Below are 26995 nucleotides of genomic sequence, written 5' to 3'. Positions count from 1 at the left end.
GTTGCCCTATTTGCCTAGATTTGCTTTGGAGATGAACATTTAAGGAAAACAAACACATCTTACTTGTGATGAAAAAGTTGATTTATTGGGATTTTAACATTTTTTAAATCTTTTTTAGTTTTTCAAATGTTGCCAACCTTTTGGGAAGTCTTATTCCGTTCAGAAGCCGCTGTTTTTGTAATGCTAGCTATGCTAATTGCTAATATAAGACGCTTCTGACAGTTTCAAATGTCAACTCCCAAATTATTTTGTCTTTCTTCTAAAGACACAGTACAGCTGGTTTTAAAGCAACTTCTGTCTTACACATAATCACATATCCACACACACAACATGTAACATCACCTCAGCTCATAAGCTGAATAATTGATCACTTATGGCAGAAAGATCAAGAAAAATGCTTTCAGTACTCTCCTTCTATCTTCTGCTAACATTGATTCTGTATCTAAAACGGCAAAGATCAATATCGGCAGTTCATCGCTTTCCATGAATCGGAAATATGCCACAAAATTGTAATTTTTCCATCTCTGGCTTAAGGAAAAAAAAAAATTCCTTCAGACTGTAAAACTTTATCCCCATAAAACAAAGGATCATGTGACTTACTTCTCAAAATGTTTTCAAATTTTTATTTAAACAAAGTAAATCAAATGATCGAACCCAAAATGTTTGCATAACTTTCAAATTAAATTTGTGGAAACATGGAGGTCAGTCAGACTCGGGCTCCGCTGAGCGCTTGCCAGGCTGGCCACGTTTGAGCCACATGGCGAGCAAGTCGTGGCGCACATGTAAAAGATTTAAGTTCAATCGAGCATTCAGGGCCGGACACCTGATCTCTCGCTTAGAGCTCCACTTGAACAGTGGGAGTGTGGTCGGGCCTCACAGCACGCTGCCACCTCCTGCAATCTGCTAGCACAGAGCCTCTGAAGGGTTGGTATTTAACCAGTTCCTGCACATCTCAGTGGGGACTGCTGTGTGTGTGCGGTGGCTGGGTATGACCAGAGGCCCCACGCTGATCAGGAGGGGAGACCAAAATAGAGGAGGTGGAGATTATAAGAAAACAGTTCCAACATTTTTGAGTTTGACTTATTTCAAAGGGGGGGTAGAAGATAAATAAAAATATGTTTTGTAGGTAATTTTCATATTGGTTTTTGGAAAAACTAGGAAATTCTTTTTGATTTTTAACTAAAATAATGTGAGAAAGTACTTATAAAATCTGTCAGAAACTGGACGTGCTCATGTTTATTGATGCACCCCTTGCAAAAAAATCCCATGAAATTCACATGTGAACACATGTGATTCACATGTGAATTTCATGGGATTTTTTTTTTGTAAGAGATGACATACCTTATTAAGTTTAATAGTTACTACCAAGGAGAACTGCGTATATAGAAATGGAAATATTGGGATTTCTATTTGTCTCATTCCTATTTTTTTAGGATTTAAGATTCAATATAGTCAAAGTTTATAGATAAAGAAAAAAAAAAAAGCCCCCGATGTGGGGTCTTTGGAAAAGGGCCACTCAAACGTGAGCAGGGCTATGCAGAAGAATTTCTAAGGTTTCTTTCAGCCACAAAGAAAACATTTTAGTCTCTCCGTAATCCTTTCCGTAGTCCTCCCTAAGCCCCTTCCTCCCTGTCGTCCCTCCGACCCCTGCCTGAGATCCTACTGAAGCGCCTCCGTCTATTGAAACCTACCACACACACACACACACACACACACAGACACACGCACACACACACACACACCAAAATCTTCAACTGCTCTATATGACCCATTAGAGACAGAGCTGACCTTCCTGTCCACGTCAGAGTAAATCAGAGCAGGAGCCAGGGGCACCGAGGGGCTCCCCCCAGGGGGCTGGAGGTCTAATCACTGTGTTCCTAACAGGAGTCACAGAGGAAACATTAGCATTCCTGAATCTGCTTCGCGTCTCTCGCACTGCCTCCGCACAAGTGGACCTGGGGACACACAGTGCTGGTCTGAGGTTCACATCCACTCATTGTGGGCATGAATGCCACAATGAGTTTGTAGAAACACGTTTGAGTTTATGATGTCCTTTAATCCACACAGGCACAAATGTATACATGCTGGCTAGCGTACCCCAGCAAATGTCTGGTTAAATGTTCTAAAGTTGCAGTGAAGCCACGAGAAAAGCCTTGGGGAAACTCTGACTGTCTGGGTATTTTATATTTTCCTCACATAAATGCTTCATATAGATGAGCTGCTTTCTTGACACACAAATTTACAATCAGGTTCAGGTCAGAGCTTTACAGAAACTTTATCTTTGCCTACTTCATCCACTGCAAAAGCAGTTTGGTGTTTGCTCTCCTGTCGGAACACCCATGTGGACAAGTCAAATGCCCTGGGAAAGAAAAAATGTTTACGGTCAAATGAGATCAAGAATGTTTGAAAGATTCAAAGTGAACCTTTCAACCGAAGAACACCACTAATTGTCAAACATGGTGGAAGTAGCAGTATGCTACAGTAATTTTTTTATTTTTTTCTGAAAAATAGCACAAAATGGATGTAAAATGAATAAAGACCACACAATTCAAAGTTTTTAAATTCCTCTCACAGCAGCAAAGGACATGATCCCGACTTGGATAACGCAGAGTTTTTAACAAATGAAAGATCCCAAACACACCAAAACCCAGAACAATTCAACAACTGAGATAAATGTAACACGCCTGGTGACGGCGAGGTCATGTAAGGTTTCACCGCCACTGGAATCATCTCCATTTTTACTAAGCAAAAATACTAATAAAACTAGTAAAAATATATCAAAGAAATCCCTCAAAGACCATCATTAACCTAATTCATCAGGTTTTTGCCATGTGGCTTGTGCGATAATACCATTGTTAACTTGTTTAATCTTTTTATTTTGTCACAACATATATTAAGGAAAATATCTTGGAGACAAACAAAATACTAGAACAGGTTAATATTCAACATTGTAATTGCCTAATATTTAATTTACCTGTCTGCAGGAAGACTTTATGATAAAAGGATATGTATTAAACATTATATTTATTAAGATTATATGGATTTTTTTTTCTGTTTGTTTATTTGTGGGTCGCATTGTGGGGAAGTGTAAGACACCAAGAAGCTCAATTGCTCAGCTCTCAGTTTGTGTGTGTGGGTGTATGCGCGTGTGTGGGTGTGTGTTCTCCCTCGGCCTCATGGGCTGTTCAGCTTCACCTCACACACATTCATGTCAGTTCAGCTGAAAATTCTTGCAGCGTGAACTTGTGTGGTACTCTATGAGTTCAGCAGCATATGAATCAAACATATAAAAGAAGGAAAAGTGTGGGGGGATAAAAAAAACAAGCTGAAGATTTGGGCTAGAGATACTAACTCAAGATGAATAAACATTAATGTGTTTTTTTCTCTCTCTCTCAAATGAAAATAAATGATCAAGGTCTGGAGAGTGATGCTGAAGTTGCTTCTTTTCTCCTTCAGGGGTTATTTAGCCTCGAAATGGGTGGATAACGTCGCTTCTGCATACACCGAGGGTTAAATATCTATTTATATGAATCGTTTTTGTTTCTATGGCTCCAACATAAACTCACAGAAATGTGCAACTGAATAGTTTGTTGCCAGCGATCAGATGCATGTTAGTTTATTGTAAAGACTTTTTTACCTAAGTTTTTCTCTGGCACAAAACGGCACGTTGGCTTAAATCCATTAAAGTCGTCAGCAGGTGAAGCTGTGAAAGTCCAACTGAAATCGTTATCAATCCAATTAGCAGCCTGGTTACTAATTGCTTGCAATTAGAGATGTTACAACCAGGATTTGTTTTGTCCCTGTTGAGTTATTTAGAGTTACGCATTTCTTATACTACAGTGCCTTCATTTGATTTTTTTTTCACATTTTGTCACATTACAACCCCAAACTTTACTGTACATATAAATGACCGACCAACACAAAGTAGTCCCGAAATGTGAAGTGGAAGGGAAATGATACAACATATTTGGATCTTTTAAAAAAATTAAATAAAATTCCTCCTTATTTTAAAATCTGAGAACTGGTGAGAAGTATTTTTGCGAGTTTTTTGAAATGCAAGTTTTAGAAGATTTTAATGTTTTTATGACATAGCTGAAAAGAATATCCATAACAGAATATAACTAATATAACTGGTACTTTTAGAATATAACTAAAAGTACCACGACTGTTTTTTTAGGACTATTTGTGCTTTTATTTTTGCATAGTTTCCCACAAATATCTAAAAATATATATACATACATTCTATTATTGCAAAATACTTTGTGTTTTCCTTTATTTTAAAACGCATGAATACAAACAAAATGGTGGTTCATCAGGAAGGACAACAAAATCCCTATAGTAGAAATTTAAAACAAAACACAAGTTGTCTTTTTTTTTTTGTTACTTTTTTGTTAGTTTTATTTAGCGGAGATAAAAGAAAACATTTCTTTGAATTGTAAAGACTGCAGCCCTCTGTGGATGTCCACAGCGTTCTCCCTGACCTGCCTGTTTGTCCACCAATATTCTCTAAAAACCTCTGAACTGGACTCAATTATTAATTAGGCGACTTGTGAATGGAGCTGATTGTTCTACATATTATTTAGGGGTATCGGATCCAGGGCGACCAAATCCAATTTTCTGAATTTAATTAGTAAAAACTGAAGGAAAGCCACTTTCCTTATTATGTGACAGACTTGATCTTGGTCTGTCACATAAACTCCACGTAAAATGCTTTGAAATCCACGGTTCCAAGAAAACAAAATGTGAGGCAAAGATCACTTCACTTGCAGCTGAAATTATAATTGCACAACTTCAGGTGAAGTTAAATAAATCTAAAGAAACCACAAGTCTGGAGCTGCTTTATACATGAAATGTGCATCTTGCTAAATGTTCCTCTTGCTGCTGCAGTTGCTCGTATCATTTGTACGAAAAGCTCAGAAGAGTAAGGTAAGCTCGCTTGATCAACTCAGCTTCTCTGCACACCCAAAACCAACAGGAATAACTGAACATTCACAACTTCCTGCCTAAATGTTATATGCAGGTTTGATGAGGGAGCAGGTAACCTCCAGATGGACGCCTTCAATCCATCTTGCTTGGGTTGGAGGAGTTCTGGGGTCAAGGTGTCAAGGGAGGACCAAACGACCTGTTCCCCCACAGTTCCTCCGCTTCAACAGCCCCCCAGCTGTTTAAGGGCTTCCATAACAACAGCTGCGCAGAGGTTTGGTGGTTCATGTTGCCATGACAACTGCAGGATCAATTGGCATGCACAGACTCTTCGTGCTAATAGGAAAAGTGACATTAAGCCACAACTTCATTCCAGTTAAACAATGGAAGTGAGTAATGGTGCTAATAAAGAGACACAAGGAGAATGTAAACCGCAAACTGCAAATCGCAACGATCTCGCGCTCATCCTGACACAAACAGCTCCAAACGTGCATTGAAAATGACCTCAGTGGTGACAGAAATTCTTTCTAGGTTCAAACAATACACGCTAAATAGGTCTTAACGCCCGGCAGCTGCATGTGCTATAGATCACTGGCCGACAGGATGTACAACAATCAGAAATATTTCTGTTCGCCTCGCAAACAGGATACTGGGGTCACTTGGCCACCGTAGCAGAGCGGCTTCGTGGGAGGGACGCAGGCCCCAAACAGACTGCTTCAGATGCACGGGTTGTGATCCATCATGCGCATTTCCATTATAAAAAAAATCATTAGTTTGTTGCTGTTTTTATCTGGCTGACCGGTGTTCCAGCTAATTCCTGGCAATTATTTGGGACCCGGGATGGGAATGCAGGTACTCCCAAAGGAGTAACCCGAGCCGCCACAGTATCAGTGTGGGTGTAAGCTCAACATTTAATGAGCACATGGTTGATCCAGGCAGCTGTGGCAGACAAAACACCATGAAAACCTCCGAAACCAAAGGAAGCACGCTGCACCGCTGCCACACACAGCGACCAGCAGCGCAGGAGGTTCCCGAACTTTGTGTCTCTGATCCTTGCCTGATACTTGACATTGATTATTTCTCCCGTTCTCACAGAACATGATATTCTCTAATGAACAATGAAGGGGGCTGTCTGTAGGGTGGAGGGGAGGTGGAAGTGGGGTGGGCAGACAGGAATCTACAGCTAAAAATACCCCCACCGTGATGACTCAATACAGAGTGAGCAAACACAAAGAGACCTGTTAATTTCCTCCTGTCTAGGCTTTGGGTGACGGTTTCGGAAAGGAACTTCCAGTCTTCATTGGCACAGATGGATTCCTTAATGAATCTGACTGCATTAGCGGAAAGAAAGTAACAAAAGCAACATAAGGGGGGCACTGGGTTCCAAAACAGATTACCCAAACGGAGGGTAATGATGTAAAGAAGATTTATAGCCTAAAAGAACTCTTAAGGTGTTTTGCGAGGACATGTTAGGCGGCGGTCGGTTTGCTTTCTGGTGATTATCACAATCATCTGTAGACTGTAGACAACATCTGCAAGTTCAAGGCCTCTTCAGCCTGGAAGTGTTGCTGGAGAACTGATTGTATTTTCAACTTTTGGTAAAACTGTGAGCCTTCCACGACAATAAATTCAACTGGATGATAAATTGTCCCAGTAACTACGACAGCAATGGCTGTTTAGAGACCATTTTTAAATAATATATTGAAAATGGCACAATAACACAAGTTTGTCCTCTCAAAGACCAGCAAACTTTGATTTTTGTGAAGAACAAATTACACTGGAACTGGAAGATATTTTAAATATCCATATTTATCTATTTATATATATATATATATATATATATATATATATATATATATATATATATATATATATATATATATATATATATAACACAACAACCAAAACCATTAAATAAAATGATAAAATGGAAATGAAAAACACACACAATGGAAACCATAAATTAAATGGATTATGATGTTCCTGTAAACAAAATTGCCCCTCGGACAATATGAATCATCACAATGGAAATTATCAAGCTCATTTCAACTGTACATGCAATTATAATGAGCAATTAATTGATTAATTGCTTATTGCGACATGCTTAAATGAGAGCTACAGTAAAGCAGTGTGAGGGTGTTTAGCTGTATTTTTTTTTCAATAACTTATTTGCAGCTTTGTAAAATGCATCTTTTTTTTTTTCTTGTTCCCGATTGTTACACACCTATTATCTCGTCCCCTGCAAAACTTTGACACTTCATTGTTGCCCTGCTGCTTCATCGCTACATGATGAAGCTGCTACAATTTCTGGCTTCAGTTGGTGTTAAACATGGACCCAAAGTGAAATGGGGTGAGTCTTGCGATCAGTAATTGTAGCATCAAAATGTGTGGCAACCACTGAACACATTGCATGTTTGCTCATTTCAATTGGTGAAACAGAAACTACAATATGTAGTTTGGCTGTAACCAACCTCCAGAGAAAGCTACTACTATGTTTAACGCAACAGTTTCAGTAGTTGGATTTTTCATTAAAGACGATGCCGTGCTGAGTTAAAAAAAACAACAACAAAAAAACGTAGTCTTGTATTATCATTGTAATAATTAAATACTGCAGGTCTGGTCTTTACATCTCTGGAGGCTCAGAGACTTACGATCATAGTAAAAAAAAAAAAAAAAGCCAGATCAAAGTTAGATTAAACCTTCATTTATCATCCATAACAAGGAGATAAAGCAACTAAACATGCTGGTATACTGAAGTAAATTACTTCAAGTTGTCCTTGTAATCAACCAATGAAGCTGAAAAGTTACAACCATAATTCACAACAAATAATGTTGGACTATAAGCCTAACGGTTGTAGGTTTGTCAATTGATACAGACTCTCTGAGAGTACAAACTGATGAAACTATCACGAGGTCCACTGCAACAAACATGTTTTTGTATTTGTTCTACAGTTGTTATTTCGCCCACAGTATTATTTATGAGTCTATTTAGTCGGTTTGAACTGAAAGTTTGTCCAAAAAAAAAAAAACCCACAAGCTTAAGGCTTTCCTTATATGACAGATATTAAGGTCAGTGTAATCCTGTTTGCTCACCTCGACATCCATTTCTTTCCACAGCGCAAAAAAACCTCAGCAGGGATTTTCAGAATTACACATTTATCAATGTCTGCCGGTGTTATTGGATTTCAACCCAACTTCCCAAATGTAATAAAAGAAATGTAAGTCATAAGACTTTATGTGGAGGAATAATTATGTGAACATGCACTTCAACACTATTGCTCTCTCTATTCACTTAGAAAAATTCTCACAAATTTAGGCAAGAGGTTCTCCAGCTGAAATCCACCAAACGAATCGTTTAAGCATTTCTTGCTCTGCCCATGTTTGACATGAAATAAATCTGCGCAGTCAAACACGTCTTAGCACTTTCTCAGTCAGAAAAAAATCCTTATTACTGTATGTTAGTGCTGTGTTGGACCTGCTAACCTGGGCTCTTTTTTTATGTTCTTAATGTTAATATTTAGGTTGGTAGAATTCTTGAAAAATAGGCGTTTAATTCTGAGTAACTCTTTTCAGTGTGGAGATAAATAACCCTTCCTCTCTCTAAAAGTATGAGAAAAGAAACAGCTTGTAGGAGTCCAGCCAGTTTTCTTTGTGGGAAAGACCTTTTGATATAAATGAATGGAGTGGCTATTTGTTGTGATTGCGCTTCTTGAACAGCTGTCTCATTTCTTATAGAATATTTGAACTGCCTAGCCCTGATGGGTAAGGCACATTCTCTCTGTGCAATGTGTTACAGCTACTCCGGTCAACACCACAAAAATCATTTCATCACATTTTTTTTTCTTTTTACTTTGAGAGAAGTATCTCGAATTAAATAAGACTTGTTTAGCTAAGGTTAAAAAACTGCAAACTTAGAAACCAACAGGGCAGTACGTTCTTGTTACATGAGTTACTTTAAAGCAAAATAAATTTAAAAAAAGAAAGATTTTGTTAGCAATTTTCCCAAAATTCATATTTTGTCACCTTCTTAAAATAATGGTCAAGTCGTTTTCTGTCAAAAGCCATTTTTGTTTTGTGCCTAAATCAACTTTTGGCAAAAAAGGATTTAGGCCATTATTGTAGGAAGGTTGCAATTTTATATTTAAAAATGTAACGTTGACTCGTGTTTCATGTCGTTATTAAGCTCCTCCACACTTTGCAGCTCTCTGGTAGCAGCATTGCTGTTTTATGCGGAAAATATTTGCAGAGACATAAATCAGGAGCCAATCAACGAATGCAGTCTGCTGTCAATCACATCGCATCTGCGCAGGATGCAGCTTCATGCGGCTCGTGCCGCCTCTGAAGTGAGAATGCAAGACAGAGAAGAGTCAGTTGTCGAGAAAAGTTGAGCTCATCCCATTTCCCCATGCTGGAGATTTTAGTTTAATAATAACGATGAATACAGTTATCTTTAAAAATAATGACACAGGTGACATCAAGACCCAACAGTAGAGTCAGACTGTAATAAAATTAATCTGGTTGTGTGTGTTGTTATTGTGTCCTGCAAACTTTGCTTAGATTCTACTTTTTTCTATTTAATCATAAAAAATCATAGTCAGGCAGAAAGAGAGTCATGAAACGGGAAGAGCTGGTTTCCTGAAGAAAGAGGAAGAAAGTTTCCAGCCTGCATGTGTATAAAAATAGTTCAGAGTCAGACTATTCCTTCTTTTAAGCATTAAAGAATAAAATCTAAACATTTTGAGTAATTGGATAAAACCCAGAGTAAAATACTTAAATTATTAATAAGAACTTATAATTAAACCAATAATTAATATTGGTTTAACCAGTGGTTGATGTTGGTTTGATTATAAGAATATTTACACTAACTCTTACACTTGTGGAAATACTTACGGGTGAAACAAGTAACTGTAACATGGTGTCAAATAATTTGAATAATGGATTATTCTTGGTTTCTTTTCAGAAATGTCTGTAATAACATTACAATTATAATAAGAGTAACTAATAAGTTATGGTTATAATATTATAAATGAATGCTAAATCAGGGAAACTAAAAGGTTATAAATGTGATTTTGACATTGAACTGGAAATGGTGTAAAATGTGTAACTGTAATTAAAGGTCACTGATGTTGTGTTGGAGGTAGATGGTAGGTGAAAGGTCAGGGGGAAAGAGGAACTGATGGGAGAGCAGAGGTGACCAAGGCCTTATTGTTGAACTTTAACTTTCCAAAGAAAAGGTTGGGCAGGCAACAGATGTAAGAGGACTATTGAGCAACTTGGGACATTAGCACAGACATCAGGACATAATGTCTCCAAGGTGATGGATATGAGATCATATCCATCATTGGCCGAGATCAAGCAGTCGGCCAATGAGACAAGCACAGCAACAAAGCTAGCCAATGTAAACGCACCAAAAGGGTGGATAAACCCTTTATAAGGTGGGTGCAAAAGAGGAATCTTTGGATGGATCCTTCAGGTTGGATCCTTCTTCTCCGCAGCTGAAGAAGAGCCGGGGCCACGGAGCCGAAAACTGAAGACTGATAAATCTGGCCCGACTGGACTAGAACAGAAATGGTTAAAGCCGCTCTAGTGCAATTAACCCCTTATTAGCCCCTTCAGATGTAAAAAAAATAATATATATATATTTTAATTGTCTATATCAATTATAATTGTCTATATATATGAGTTTGTAATTTGATGCTTTGAAATTTGGGCCTCTGTTTCTTTAAGAAGCTTCTGCTCTTTCTGACATGCTGCCTTTAGCACATGGTCACAACAATGCTTCTCGTTTTGCTGTTTGCAGCCAGAAGCGTTTCGAGAAGTAGTTTTTATTGCAAGTTCAGCTTAAGTTCAAAGTCACAGTTCCAGTTTGCTAACTGCCGCCTGGCTAGTCTGGAGGAGCCGAGTGGGAGAGGCACAAGGAAGGAAAGCCTGACTGGAGACTGCAGGGTCAGAGGACGAGTTTTCTGGAAACAGTCGGAGCTCTGTGAACGTTTAGGCGACCCTGAATGGTTGCCACGGGAGATTCGAGGATTCCTCAAAACATGCATGAAAGAATTCAAAACATGCATCAAAGATGCATAACATTACACAATGTCCCCCGCGCCCTTAACAATGCATCACTATTTGCAAAGCTTGTAAAAGTCTGTCAGTTATTCATGAATATGCAGCAAATGTTTTCCAATAGAATGAGGAAGAAGTCTGTTTAGTGAAATGCAAGCCCTTCAGATAGAAACCTAATTGGTACAATGTTGTGACAAACCTTCGCTGAAAATGCATATTTTCTTATTTACTTGCAAAGGAAGACCTCACTGCCTGCAGTCATAAAGTCCTCAGTGGAGAAGCTAGCGCTAGCTTGCCTCCTCTCTGCTTTGAGATGACTAATAATTTGGCTCATAACTGATTTTCTTGCAGTTCTAGTTAATTATTTGAGGACAAAACTCAAAAAAGAGTTGTTCTGCTGCTTCATAAAGACCTTTGGTTTGAGCACTGCATTTATTAATAGTGTTTCTGCACTGCATTGATCGTCTAAAGAGGAGACGCAAACACAAATTCCACAGGCGACATCCACCAAATAACCGAGTTTATATCAGTCTGCATTTTACTTGAATTCCAATTAATTTGTTTATTCATGTAACTGTCTGTGTTTCAAGCAATAATGAAAATTCTGCAAAGGATTTTGGACAATTTGATAATGTTGAATTACCAAACTCTTATGTCAAATTAACTGTACAACAATATTCAAACATTAGAACCACGTCTCTTTAAACAAATGACAGAGAAAACCAACTACAGCTGATGACTAATTTGTGAGTACGAAGATTAGAATCAGAAAAAGAAAAGAGGCGTCCAGATTCTCCGCTCAGTACTTTGAAGAAACTGCCTTTAAAATCCCCAGAGTCGTCTTGTTCTGATTCTCTGTAACATTCCAGGTCTAAATGAGGTTTGTTTAAAAGAAGATATCTAAGCTTGTATTATCCACTCAGCTCCGTTATTTACATATAACGTCCACTGGGCATTAATTATCCTGTCAACGAGGAGAATCTTCAATAAACGCACAACAAGAACCTTGAATTTTGCTCAACTTCCTTTTTGATGTTCTGTAAGAAAGAGAGAGAGAAAAAAAGGAAAGACTAATCAGCTCTTTTAGCTCGGTTCTTTACCACGACGGAACACGAATAGATGGATACAGTGGAAATTGGAGTCTTTCTATTTTTCAGAATAGGTTCTTCTGCTGGGGCTGACTAAAAGTTGGAGTAAGATAAAGTAGTCCTTGCTTTTATTGCGAGAAACAGAGCAAAAAAAAAAAAAAACCAGCTCAGCATTGCTGCACAAAACGATTTGAGGAAACAACAGGATATCATCTCAGTTCTTACAGATGTTTGTGTTGAACAGATGTTTCGCATAGCAATACTGAAAGATCGTCTTATGCTACATGTGCATAGTATTTAGTTTTAATGTCTAAATTCGACATATTGTTTGACTTTCACACTGTGTTTATAAAGATGGGGGGCAAAGGGGGTGGAAACAAGTGCAACGTGGAATACGTTTCCTGAGTTTTGCTTTAAAACGGTTCAGTGCCTCCATCAGAGTCTTGCTGTTGCTTCCTGAGCGCCAGTAAAGCTCAGACACGACGTCTTCTTCAGGAAACATAAAGAACTCTTCATCTGACTTTGTTTGAAACAGTCCGCGTCTCTTCATCATTCCCACCAGACCCCATTATTTTTTTTTTATAAAGCCAGTGTTTCTAAAGCGGATTTAGACCAGTTTTATAGTCGGAGCATGAAACGGTTAGGGCGGGAATGGAAAGCAGAAGCACCGTGGACTTGGCAGACACGGCCGAGGCAGAAAACACAGCGAGGAATTCCCCGCAAGCGTCACAAGTAAACTAACCTTGCTAATGTTTCTTTTTTTTTTTTTTTTCCTTCCTGACTCGTCCCTCCTGGTGAGAGTCCAAGAAAAGAAAGTTAACTCTTTCCAAATCTTTCTGATTGTGCTAAATGCTGTTTTTTTGTGTGTGTGTTTTTTTTTCATGGTGTGCAGCTCCTTCCAACAAAGCATTGCATCCACCTGGACCAAGCCTGCAGAGTATCCTGACAGTCAGGTGTTCTTTATAATGCATTTCCTCACATTAGAGATGCTCCACTTATTTAACAGTCCCCTTAGCTCAATATCCAGGTAGTTAAAAGTAAAGTACCTTCTGTCCATTTTCCAAGACAGAGAATTGTGTCTTTAAACTTTTAGATGCTTCACCATCTGCATTAAATTTGTCGAGCAACAAACGCCACCGACTGTGGGGATTTAAGGAGGGTCTATGCCAGTTCACCGAAAATCTTTTAGGTTTTTTGTTTTTACAGAAAATGTTGTAGTATATTTATAGTTTATATAATGAATATCTAGCCCTGTCACAATAGACAATAAATTAATTAATCGCTCGATGTATTGAAAGAAATTCAATCATTTTCACTTGCTTGATTGGTTGTTTTGCTCTTTTTTCTCTCTCTCTTTTCCTGAAACTGAATGATAAAAGTCTTCAGTCTGGTGTTTTGGTCTCAACTATCCCTTTTTTTTTTGTTGAAAGATTATTTTGTTTACACAGACTACGTAATTTATTTTGTTTGTTATTTTCTTTCTTTCTTTTGGATATGCCAAATGTCTTCCGATTCCAGTGTTTAAATGTTCATTAGAATTTCAATTTTAGTGACTTTTGAGGTTTTGTTCTTGCATTTTTTTGCTATCATTGCTATTACTATTGAAAAGGATCTCAAAGCAACAATATTATCATTTATCGCAATAAGTTCTGGGACAATTTATCGTCCAGCGATATTTCTTATCATGACAAGCCTACAAATATCCTTTTGAAAACTAGAAGCTATACTCTTAGCGTGGTAGCAAATTTGTCTGTCTTACTTTGGGCAAAACTCAACGACAAATTAACTAATGACTGAGTACTGTGCTGTAGTTTACAGTGCACACTGCCAGAGTAACTCAAGAATGCAGACTCCCTGAGAATTTCCATATTATTAAAAACAATGAATAACACACCCTTAGCTGTACGCTTTGTAAAATAGAAAAAAATACTCTTGACTAAACAAATTCAGCTAACAGGTCTCCAAGATCGCCTGTACAAGCTGCACTTTTGGGACGAAGACACACAAAATATGTGTGTTCAGAATATCATGAAATGTGTTTAAGTGGTTTGAAAACTATCAGAGGCCATCGATCTCAGTCACTGATAGTTTTGGGAAAGCACCTGGCCTTCTTAGTACAGGCCACTGCACACAAAGGGTGAGAGGTCACATCTGGGGATCTAATCACGAGTAGGGAGCTGATGATTTTACATAAAGTCTGGCCAACTAAGCACCCGCCCCAAACCCCCAGCCTCCGCCACACACACACACACACACAAACAAATGTCCTTTACTTTGTAAGCCAAGCAAACAAATCTGATCAGCACTATCCAACCCTGTGTATTTGCAACGCTTACACCAGAGCTGTACTGAAGCTGTGCCAGCAGGGAGACAAACACACCAAACAGACCTGGACTGGCGGGTCTTTAAAAGCTTCGTCACTTAGCAGCAAAGAGGAGCTTGTATCACTGGTCGACCGCTGTATTTACCTTCCCGCCAACTCAACAGCTGTCTAGAACACACACACACGCGCGCGAGGACACACACAATCTTATATCACTTATACGGAACCGCCATCAAAGGTGTGATTTCCTGATAATGGCAGGAATCACATTTAATTGTATAAGCTCTGACACCCCTCCCTTTGTCATTTTTTTCTTAACATATATATATATATATATTTCATTAATGGCTATCTGGATCTGGAAATAGTTCCGCGGTGAAGAAGCTCATTATATTTGTGTTTTGCAGACTTTTGGCTCAGGTTAGCGAAAGGTGTGACTTGCCAGAACTGCTCCCCGGCCAAATAGGAAAAAAGAAAAAAGCAAGTGAAACATTTGGTGTGAAAGACGTTCCTGTTGTGGAGAACTTGCAGCTTCGAAACTCTCCAAATCGAGGAGAGCTTCCTCTCGAATGAGCAGGGCTGTATTTTTTTTAACACACTTTGTGTGCCTCTAAACGTGTAATGTGTATACCAGACTGAATGGCAGAATGTTTGCTGAAATAACACTGCGTTCACTCCGCACGCTGAGAGCGGTAAATCATTTTTAAAGGCCTCCGTGATTTATCTACATGCTGTTTAAATAAAATGCTCTAAAATGGCTGTAACTGATCAAATTAGCAGATACTCCTGTTCCATATTATGCTAGGATGTTACTCTGGGCAAGGCAACACGACGGGTGATAGTGATCATTGGTTTCCGTCAATAAAACCCACCAAATGGTGCAGCATTAAGCTGAAAAAGGTTATTTGAATTGAAAAGCTACTGCTAACTTGTACTTGTGCTAAATGTCAGCCTTTTAAACTAATGTCAATATTGCGTGTTGTTAGTTCTCGTCAAAAACAAAATATTGAATTTAATGTTTTTGTTCACTTGGACCCAAACTTTAAATGCTCCGAGAATATTACAAGCACAAAACAAGTCCTTCCAATCTTAAATCGCCGTCTTTCAAAGATTCAAGTTTCATTGTTTAACTTTGTTGCTGAAAAGATACGAGACATTTTGTATTATTATTGTTTTCAGTTTAACATTTTGGCTTTATTTAAAAATATAAATAAATAATCAAAGGAATCCGATGACATAGCTGTCATTTGTGTTAAACGTTTTTATCCAAATCCAAATCACCCAATTGTTCAAATTTAAAATTGAACTTTTATATACACATATATATATATATATGAAAATGCAGCCTGTGTGCTTAATTTCTAAAAGAAATACCTGCACATAACTCCAACTGGTTGACTGACAAGAAACACAGCCATCAGCATTGAAAAAACATTGAAAATCAGCATTGAAAAAAGTCGAAAATGACCACAAATCGCCTTACAGACAGTGAATCAGTCTGGTCAGCTCTGCTGTGTTGGCCATCAATCCAACTCGAACACCATCAAGGACAGAGACGACTTCAGGCAGGTAGAAAATCAAAGAGGATGACTTCCTGATGCAGTGACTCTAATGGATCCTGGTTGTATATTTTAGATCTATCTCTCTTTTTTCTTTTTTTAAGGAATGTCTTGAGCAGAATAATCTCTGAGAGACGTCTTATCGGGGGCTCATATCCGAACATGCTAATTACCCCACACACAGTTTGAGTTCATTTATTATGCATGAAATAATATAATATGATGACTGTGATAATTATGCGCACTTAGATAAGATAAAAGAGTGGTAACTAATTATGGTGAGGGAGTTGGGGGGAAAAGTAATTATTCTTTGCAGTGCGTTGAAGTCGGGGTTCAGAAGGAAGGGGGCTCGGCCTGTTTTCCTCTTCCCTTCCAGTTCAGTGTTGCAATTAGCGCCAGGCCTCGCCGTCTGCGCTTCCTGATAATATTTGAGCAATATTTTTCTTGATTGAGCACACTCAGATTGTTGTTTTCGGCATTTAAAGAAGAGGAAAGTCGGCGAGAAAACCTCTTTCTGCACGCGCTGATTTACAGCCGTGCGTCTGTTATGATAATTAAAGCGCTCGCGCTCCCCGAGTCTCTTCACACGCTCCAGAAAATCTGACATGTTTACATTTCAGCTTGAAAGGCAACACGACTCGGAAGCCTCGGATCTCGACGGCGGCAGCAAATCAGAAAGGACACGGAGAGGAAGGAGTGGTGCTCAGAGTCGAGTTGTTAAATATCACCACTTCTAAAAAAAAAAAAAAAAAAAAATCGGAGCTGGCGTGCGGTTAGCCTGCACCGCTGTACAAACTGATTTAATACGGAGCAGATTTCTTTGACAAATTGCGAGTCTGCCGCCACAAATCACGGGAAGCAGAGCACTCAGAGTTTTTCAGTCAGTGCTTTGGCTGGAATTTTCTGTGTAAAATAAACTTGTGTCTGATGGAGTGCGGCATCCCGGAAACAGAGATTAACAAGGTTTAATATGCTGGCATATATTTTTTTTTTGCTCATGTCTCAGGGAAGAAATGCCTTAGAGGGATTCTGGGTATTATGTAGGAACTAAACTGGTTTGAGTTTTCTGCTACAGACAACACAGTCAAATGCAAAGACAACATAATAATACAGACCTAAGATGGAGGTTAAATATTCACATTTAATAATATCTTCTTCTTTTTTTTGTTGAGAAATTTGCTTCTATAATTGAATGTAAAATCCAGTCTTTATTTGTTTAGTGAATATCTCATACCTAAACTCTTAACAGGTCGTTATAACAAAAACACTCTTGGGTGTGGACATTGTTTTACCAATTTTCAGTCTCAATGAGATGCTTAGAATGTGATCAAATGGAAGCTGTATTTTCTACTGAAACGTTCAGGTTGCTATTAATCTTTAACCTCTAACAGACACGGACACTTTCTGCAGATACCAGAAAGGAAGATGGTTGTTCAATCTACTGCAGGGCAATAAAGAGCAATAAGGATATCCATCACGAGAGACCTCTGATCAATATCAACAGAAAATACATTTGATAGAATTTTGATCATTTCACTGAACTCAGACCCAGAACCGCTCAGCATTCTGGGGAATGTAGGCAGAGGAAAAGCTTTAGCTGCTCAACCTCTCCTGGCCAAGAAAGGTCAGTTGCGTCAACTAATTCACTCACTCTTTAGTTAGCTAGCAACAACCTGTAGTGTAACATGCCGTTTCATGTTCCCCCCAACATGCTCTGCGTTACTTAACTCCTCTCAGGTCCACACATGCGCCTTTGAGGTGGACTCAAAGGTGGAAAAGAAGTTTGATACGTAAGCCACTTAATTATCTTATCAAATGTTTAGGATTTTGATTTGGATTTCCCATTTGGATTGTGGGAAATTAAATTTTCCAAACTTGCTAGCGTCCAGTGGATTGTAAAGAATTAAGGAATTTGTCACAACCGTCCCCAGATGATGCGCAGTGTGTTGCCTGAGTGTGTTGGAGCAGTTTCATGTTTTGGTACCATAACTGCTTAAAATGAAAAAATAAATAAATAAATTATATATACTGCTTAATATGTAGAGAATAAACCGATGCTAACTGTGCTTGGGGAATAGTGATCTTGCAATTTGAAAATGTTTGATTTGATTGATATATGTTACCACGCAGTAATGTGCCCCTGGGCAAGGCACTTAAATATCAGCATATGAGTGCATATTTGTGAATGAGCTTCAGGTACGGTTTTGAGCAGCTTGATTAGAAAAGAACCATATAAGTTCAGTCCAACCATCATAAAAAACATGTTATTAGTTTTTGTTTAAAGTGAAATCCACATGAACTGCAGACCTGTGTTATATCGACTGCTCTCTGTCACACAATGCATCTCTGGCCTTGATAAATAATTTATAAACAAACACATAAAGGGCTTATTATTAACATAGTTACAATGAAAGGTTAAATCATCATTTGGATTGATCTTAAATATTTCAAGTGTGTTATAAAAAAGAAGAAGAAAAATGACAGTGCTCCAGTACAGTAGCACTGGAGCTGAGTTACATATCAGTCCCATCACTGATATGCATCAGAGAGACAGTTCTGTAATGTGTCCCTCTCTCTTATTATTGTTTAATAAACATTTTTGAAGACAATACATTTTCATTGTTTTTTGGTACTTAGACTAAGAAACTTCTATGCCTTTGTGGAAATAATCTTATTTAGAGGAATCAGCCAAAATTGTTATCGGCAGGTCAGAGCTTTCTGAAATAAGCAGGGGGGGAAAAAAAATCTCTTTTTTTTGTACACATAACCAGACATCATTGTGAGTCGTCTCTGAGTTGAACAGACGCCACATTCAGGTGGCTTATGAGAACATGCGTCACACTCATCCGAAAATATCCTTTTACTCGCTTCCACCCCCAAGTCTCCCTTGTTCGGCTTTTTTGTCAGCTCAACTATTTGCACAGTCCGAGCCTCGGGCCAAATCTTTTACTTAGACATGATAGTGGTTAACCGAGCACCAGAAGGGTTCAGAAAACACACTTCACCACAAACTGCAACACAAATCTTAACAGACTTTTCTGCCTCTCGGATCCTCAAAGACATGGAAGTGACATTTTCCAGACGAAATGTTTCCACGTAGGTGTTGATCTGCTCTCAATGGAGAAGAGGAAATAAAAGACAAGAAGACACGGGAGCTAACAAAGGGACTGACAATCAGCTCTCTCTGTTCTCTGCAGGTTAACGTCGGCGCGGCTCATGTTTCCTGACACTCCCAGCGAAGGCATAATGTTGTAAATCTAATGAAGTGAGGAGAGGAGAAAGCAAGGGCGACGGATACAGACAGCCGAGGCAGCGATGATAGCACACCATGCGTTTCATATGGACAGCTGATGCTGGGAATAATTGAGCTACTGCAGAATTCTGCAGAAATGACTTCTTCACACACACACACACACACACAGTCGTGTTTTCATCACTTGTGGGGACTTCACGTTGACTTCCATTAATTTCTACAGCCTAACCCTTACCATAATCCTAACCCTTTCCCTTACATATCTAACCCTTACCCTAAACCTAACCACTAACCCAAAAACAACAATTTCCCTCATGGGGACCAAGAAAATGTCCCCACAAGGAGCAATGGTCCCCATAACCCCACATTGTAGACAGAAGTAGGTTCCCATCAGGATATAAAAACTAGGTACACACACACACACGTGCACAGGGATGCTCTTTGGATGTTAAGCTGTGTCAAGACCGTGACTTCAAGCTACTATTGGGACATCTTTAGACAGAACGAGAAAAAATGTTTCAGTTTTGCTAAACTGACTTAAATGATTAAAAAGGTTAACGTTTTCTCATTCACAATTCTCAGAGGAAATATTCAGAATGAATATATAGTTGTACAACCTAGAAATGCTCATCCATCCATCTATTTTCTGTACATCCTTGTCCCTAGTGGGTTCAGGAACCTAGAAATGTAATGTAAATAAAATCTATTTTCAATAAAACTACATTAAAACTTCCGCTGCAAACGCTTTCACTGCTCCATCAGCTGCAGATGAAAATCATCTGGGTTGAATTACAATGCAGGAGCACTGGATATATATAGTCTGTAGCTGAACATCCTGGTGAGACAATGTGCTGAGTCAGTGGACGATCCTGTAGCAAAACATAACAGATATCCTTAAAATTATCGTGTGTGTAAAAGATGTCGGTGAAAATTCCTATCTTTGACGATTTGTATCGTCAGAAATACAAATGACGATGAATTATATATTAGCTTTTTTCATTTAACTGTACGGCTGTGACTGCACAGCGCCACAAAAACAAATGCTGCTCTTGAAAAACATTCCAACTTAAAACGGGCTTCTTTGCCAGATAACTGTCCACTGCAGGTTCACTGCTACGGCAAATAAAGTTACCTCGCTAACATCAGATCCTAACGTTGGTGTTTCTTCTCATTCACCCTGAACATATATCTCTCTGGCGTTTCAACTGGCATTGATTCACATTTACTAAAATGAAGCACAAAACTTTCAACACTGATTCACAAAAATATTTAAAAAGCAATTCAATAATCAGATTCAGGGGCAAATGAAGAAGGTAGCTCTAATTTTAATCTGAGAGTTTAGTTTGTGTCTGGGTGTCAAAACCAATATAACTGGAACTATCGTAGAGCTGTAATACTAGCAAATATAACAAATGAATGCAAAATATTACCGTATCCTAGAATCGGCTGTAACAGTTGAGGTTGGTTTTCAAATTAAAGCAGTAACTTAATTTACTTCAGGTTTATTTTAATGTTTGAATCTTTTACCGTCTCACCTCTACTTCCAGAGTACTTTTATTTTTTTTACACTAGACTGTGTCAGTTAATGGTCGGGGTGGAAAGCAGGATTTCTGTAAGCTCAAGGTAAAATACACTGGCTGCACAGTTAAGAGCCACGCTAACTACAAGATGAAACTTTTATTAGAATCGAAAACCTGCGGCACTGAGGCATCAAGGACATACCAGAGGCCTTCATGGAATGTGATTCGGGAATAGAACAGTATTTCTCTTTGAATATTTTAAGACTGACAAGACAGGAGACAGTGGCACTCATAACCTTACCAAGGAAAAGGGTTCGACTGAGGCCTTCGCTCTCATAAAATCGCTGCACACAAGTCATTTGCTCTTATTATAAGTGGTTTCAGTAAAAGTAAAATAAAAACATCAGAGTAAATGCTCGTGTCCTTGCCCCTGCTCTGCACAATGCTTTGACATAAACCGCCGTTTCACCAGCGAGTGTTTCACCCAGACGTCCTCAAAGAGCACTTGAAGAACAGCAAGGTACACAAATGGATCTGAACACAGAGTCACTTTTGTTCCAGTCAGAGAGTAGGGCCAGCTGCAGACAGAATGAGAGTGTTGTCCTTCACGTAAATGCTTTCCCAAAGTGAGATCGGCTGTCATTCTTCAAGGAGGCAAAAGTTGCAGGAAGAGCAACATAAAAAAAACTTCTGTGATGCGGCTTTTTCTATTCAGAATGGAAAAGGTTGTTTCCTTCACTAGAATTTTTACAGGAGAGACATTTTTTGCTCCTTCCTGCTAGAAATTTGCTTTTAGGAGGAAGTTGCTGGAGCAACAACAGCATTTCAGAACATCGACATATAGGACGTAGATAAAGGGGACGATGTGATTACAGGTTTTAATGGCAGCATTATTGTTTCAAAATCACTTACTATTTGAAAGGTATTAATTTTTGGCACTAATAAACTAAAGGTTCAATATACAGAGCATCCAGGACACAGTGGAAGCACAGCAGGGATTTGTTTTAGTTTCCAGAAGTATTAGTGTGGTGTAATGCAGTTTTGTTCAGTTTTATGTGAAGGTTTGTCTTCAGAATAATCAGATTTTCCAGTTTTACTTGCTGAAAATCTGACACCTGGAGCAACTGACAAAAGAATAACGTGTGTTATTATCACACAGCAGGTGAAACGAGACACACCTTCCTTCAAACTTTCAAAATAAGAGTCTTAACGTGGAACACAAACTTCAAATATCACGCTTTAAAGCTCTTTTAAACATCTTACAGCGAGTGTATGACAAGAGCTGGTAAATCAACCACTAAAAGATTTAAGAAATGTAACTTTATTTTTTATGTCAATTTCTTTATTGACTACTTGTAACAACATTAAAAGCCCCACACTGAGTTCACCACGAACAACAAAGTGTGCTCAAGTAGGCAGCTGTGAGGTTGTTCGACTTCTTGTCTTTTCACCGACGGTCAAATGCTCATTTTCTGCACGGAGCTCTCTGGGGATGGCTCTATTTTGCTTTGAAATTACTGCCATTTCCTTAAAAATGCTAATTTTACAAATCTAGATCTCATTCAGAGGAGTTCACCAAGTGCAGTTCTCAAGCCCATCACCAATGTTTTAAAAAGCCTGACCAGCCAATTCCGATGTGTGCTGATACCAATTATTTGGGGTCATAAAAGTATTACTACTAGTACTACTAATAATAATAATAATAATAATAATAATAATAATAACTATAACCACTAATGAAATAATATTGACAGTAACATGCTTTAGGGAAATGGAGTAATGGTGTTGGCCTCTGAAAATCCTGGCATTTTCAAAGCATTTAAACAAAGCTGCGATAAATAATCCTGATGTTTTCTGGCAGATAAATGAGAAAAAAAAAAAAGAATACTTCCCTGCTGCGGTAAAAGCACTGCAGAGATGAAAAGTTGTACCTGAACGCCCTGGAAGTCTGAAGTGGTCGTGAAATGAAAAACAAAACTGCATTTCGCGAGGAGAAGCCGCTGTCAGAGCTTCTTGTTGTTTGAACGTTTTGCCGTGTGGCGTAAAGTTGGAGCTATTAGCAGAAAAAAAAGCACCCCTGATGACACTTCAGCGATTTTTCAGAGCATAACTCTGTGGGAAGTTTTCAAGAGCAGCAACAACATTGCGGCCTGTGCATTTATTCCTTTTGGATGAGAAGTGAAAACATAGAGCAGCACAAGTGCTTGGTGGCGTTTTTTTTTTTTGTTTTTTTTCCCTTCTTCCTTCAATCATCTGCTGTTCTATTCAAATCAAATATCTTGAGCCTCGCTCAGCTCAGCTGTTACCACGACTCCCATATATAATAAATTCAGGATTTAGTTACAGGCTTCATATTTCTCTGCTCATTTATTGGGATTATCCACATTCCACCAGAGATCAGAACCGCGTCAACGTCGAGGGTCTCGCAGGCGCAATGTCATTTGATTGTGTGGCCCGTGTTTGAATAAAGATCAATGATATCTAACAATAATGTTTTTCTTTGTGATCACCGTAAAGAATATGAAAAAACCTTTTCACGGGCTCTGCGGATAACTGATATAATTTAAAGATGCGAGCACAATGGATCTGTGTGTGTTCCTTTTAGGTTCATAGGAAAAACCTATGACCGACTTTTTCCTCTCTACTGCATGACTTTTTCTCAGTTTAGGGAACGTGTCCTGCTGGGTTTTTATTTCCTCTGAAAAGACGAGCACAATTAGAGTACCGATCCTGAAATCATTACCTAATGACTCAAGGCTTTGTGGGACTCCTTTCATGCTGTGGCAGTCACTGTTCAAGCACACATTTGGAATTACTCTGATGATGACAGCATCTCTGAAACTTTGTTTGATGTCTGTCTGCAGAGCAGTTGACTCAAATGTACTAAGAGCTTTCGGTCAATATTGAGCTCTTCTGACTCAGGGAAGTAAATCTGAAGCAGTCTTGTTGAAAGTTCACAAAAGTCATTTAGAAACACTTAATAGTAACGGGGTGCGTTTGTCATTTCCGGTTTGTTCCAGTGCCAAAGCACACACACATAAAAAAAAAAAAAAAAACTAGCATACACTTTGATACTGCCTTATAAACACTCTTTGATTTCTTTTGTGTAAACAATAAAAAAGTAATGTAATGTAAAGTAATGAAAGTTGTAGTTATTATTTTTTTCTGCACTATTGTGGATTTTATTTTTTCTAAATCTGTGACATACTTTACGTTCCCACAGCAGTTCTTCATGCTCAAATCAGATTATTTTGGCCCTAAATGTTTTTTTTTTCTGTCTTTTTGCGAAATGGTTCATGCTACTGAACGATGCGACTTCATTCACACTTCTGAATGGTTTACAAACCCATAGTGAGTCACATGCATGGAAGAAGAGCATAGACGTCACACTGCAGCGCTGTTTAGTAATAATGGATGCCACCATCTATACAATACAATCGATTTTATACACAAAATGCTGACAGGAAATCATTTTTCTGCCTTCGGTTTGGTGCCGCCTCAAGCGCAGCGCCCCTGTTCACTGGGTATATGCTAGATAGAGATATCAAATATTTTCAGTTTTAAAACCAACTACATTTCCCATCATACCCTTCCGATGGTTTAAAGTCCTTTCCCCAGTATAATGAGAATCTCATAGCAGCCCATGACATATGAAAAAAACTGAAAAACACAGTCATTTCTGACCGTCTTTAATGACTAGAGGTAGGTGGCGTTATTAACCAGGTCAGCATTCTCCCTTACTTATATAGTATATAAGTATATATATAGAACAGTGTTGCTGTGATTAGAGAGAGCGGAAGTACTACACACCTCTGTCCGCTAAACATCTGTCGTGGCAACAAGAAAGTTGTGACCTGCAAGGGATCTCGACACAGAAGCACATACCAAACAAACAGGGCCACAAATACTGTCAGATAAATACAAAACAGGCGTTTAGCATACAATACCATAGAGAGACAGAAAAGTCACCTCAGCAGATTGCAGTGTTTCTGTACATGAGTAGAATGGCAAAGTGCTTAAAAGAATACTCAATTGATTCCATATTTGTTCTGTTTTTAGTCCATTTATTAAAATAAAAATATATATATTTTTGGTATGAGGTTTGCGTAGGTGGAGTAATACTGTGAAATTGTAAAGCTGTGGTATTTTCTCCAAAAGGTTATTCCACTGTGAGAAATTCATATCAATCTATGCCCACTTACTAGGCGTAGATTTTGTCTTTTTGATTCTTTTCTGTTTTGCTTTTACGACATTCAAATATTCAACATTTACTGTGTTTTTTTTTTTTATCTTTTCAACTTTGTTGCAACTTTTTGCCATCATTGGCTCGTACACATGAGCACGACGTAAAACTCCTCTTTTTACAGATGATGGTGATGTAAATAGAGCCAAAACCAACAGATGAAGCATTTTGCTATGCAAGTTCAAAACCGGTCTTCAGTCATGATGAAGAAATTCCTAACAGCAACAACAACATGAGACCCCGGTTGGGAGTTTTTAGACATAACCACAGCTTGATACAACATGTATTTATTGTATCTGTGTTTCCACCTCGTGTCCTTTCAGAAACGGAGCTCCCTGATGTTGACAGTGTATTGAAAATCGTTGAATCTCCCTGCTGTTGTTCTTGAAGCATAAATCAAGCCGATCCCCGGTGGCTCAGTTAGAGCCGTGCCAACGCAGCATCGGCCAGGCGTGCACCGGCTGTCCTTAAGTCAGAAACGGGCCTGCAGCGCTCCTCCTCTGGAGAGCAATAGGGATCAAGCGGGCTTAGCGGGCATGACCTGCGAGGCCGCAGACAGCGTGGAAAACATGCAACGCTACACAACTGTCTTCGGGGCGGCGAGGAGGGGGGGTCGCTGCACTATTGAACGAGGCAAAACGAGCCGGCATCACGCTGCTGACGGGCCGGAGCAGGACCTGGATGTAGTCCGCTGAGGATACGCCCCGGCCCGCGTGCGAAATCCTTATGAATAATTCCGAACAGGTCGCTCTTGCTTTCTCCGACCGGATTTAGACGGGTTACATTTGAACAGAAACAGTCTGATCGCTGGAGGGTACATGCAAAGGGACGACAGCAAGTTTTAGAACATCCAAACACGATGTTCCTCCACTGGTTACTGTTGGAGAAAGCACTGGCCTTGTACCGAAAGCTATGTTTTCAGTTTGCTGTTCTTTTATAATCATTAAAATATCCATTGGCGTGCCAGCTGCTAAAAATATACATCATTAGAGAGAGTAAAGTGTACATCAAAGGGACATTGGAGACCATCCAGCTGGGCAAGTCTATGATTGGCATGCATGGCATGGAAGTTGAAATATTCATTAACATTGCATCCAAGAAGTCCTTGGCGATTGTTTTCTCACAAACACGTGAGCCTGTCACGATAACGTTTTGATAAATTGTCCAAGAAATTATTGCGATAAATGATAATATTGTCATTTTGGGGCCTATTTTTAAGTAATAAAATGATAACGGCATGACAATGCAAGCATGCGCCATTTCTAGAGAACACGTAACGCTGATACTGGATAGCGATTAAATATCCAAAATAAACTAACAAAGCAACCAAAGGCATAAATAAAACAGAATATGAAGTGTCTGTAAACAAAATTGCTGTTCAAAAAAACTACCTATCATCAAATGTCAATGAAAACAGGCAAAACTCAGACTTTTGGAAACAAAAAAGTGCAAGATGGCAACAAAAATATTCATGTAAATAACTCAACTAGCATTCCTCTGGCGAGTTACTGACTCCAGAGTTCAGTCTTGGAGAGAAGCCTTTTGTCATCCTGTCTGGTTTTTTTTTTTTTTTTTAGAAAGACTTGAGGAAAATGATCAATCATGCAGATGGAAATGATCAAACTCGTTTTAATTCATCATGCGATTAATCATCACGTGTTGCTTATTGCGACAGGCTTACAAACACTGACATCATGTCGCTATATGGTGCCAGCTCAGATGCAGAAATTATCCAACCTGGAGATGTAAATTCTGTATATCCGGAGAAAGAGGAGCAGAAAGTGCCTGAGTGATCAGTTTTCTCAGGATCCCCCCTCCCCCACGTATTTCTGTGTACTGCTGGTCAGCTGGCTTCAACGCAGGAAACAAACAAGACATTTTCTTCTGTTCAGACACAATGACCAGCCCTGTTTAACCAGCCAGTATCAATTTTTCCAACTTGTTGCTTTAACATAAAGCAACATGGTTCAAATGTGCTGAAAACCTACAACTAACTTTCGTTCATGTTTGGATTTTTATAGTAAGC

At 38.8% G+C, this 26995-nt stretch overlaps 1 protein-coding gene and 1 long non-coding RNA gene across 6 annotated transcripts in view; one reads left to right on the top strand and one right to left on the bottom strand.

Moving 5' to 3' along the window:
• The window catches only part of pknox2 (pbx/knotted 1 homeobox 2), a 92422-nt gene that overhangs the window by 63013 nt on the left and 2414 nt on the right, over positions 1-26995 (bottom strand). The window lies entirely within an intron of this gene.
• LOC145554921 (uncharacterized) lies at positions 12313-13464 on the top strand. The gene is made up of 2 exons (XR_014090975.1): positions 12313-12803; positions 12964-13464. It is a non-coding gene; the product is annotated as an uncharacterized LOC145554921 (long non-coding RNA).

Source organism: Poecilia reticulata, chromosome 14 (genome assembly GCF_904066995.2).
Source record: "Poecilia reticulata chromosome 14, P_reticulata-male-v2, whole genome shotgun sequence".
Lineage (NCBI taxonomy): Eukaryota > Metazoa > Chordata > Actinopteri > Cyprinodontiformes > Poeciliidae > Poecilia > Poecilia reticulata.
This window is presented reverse-complemented; position numbering and strand designations above follow the sequence as displayed.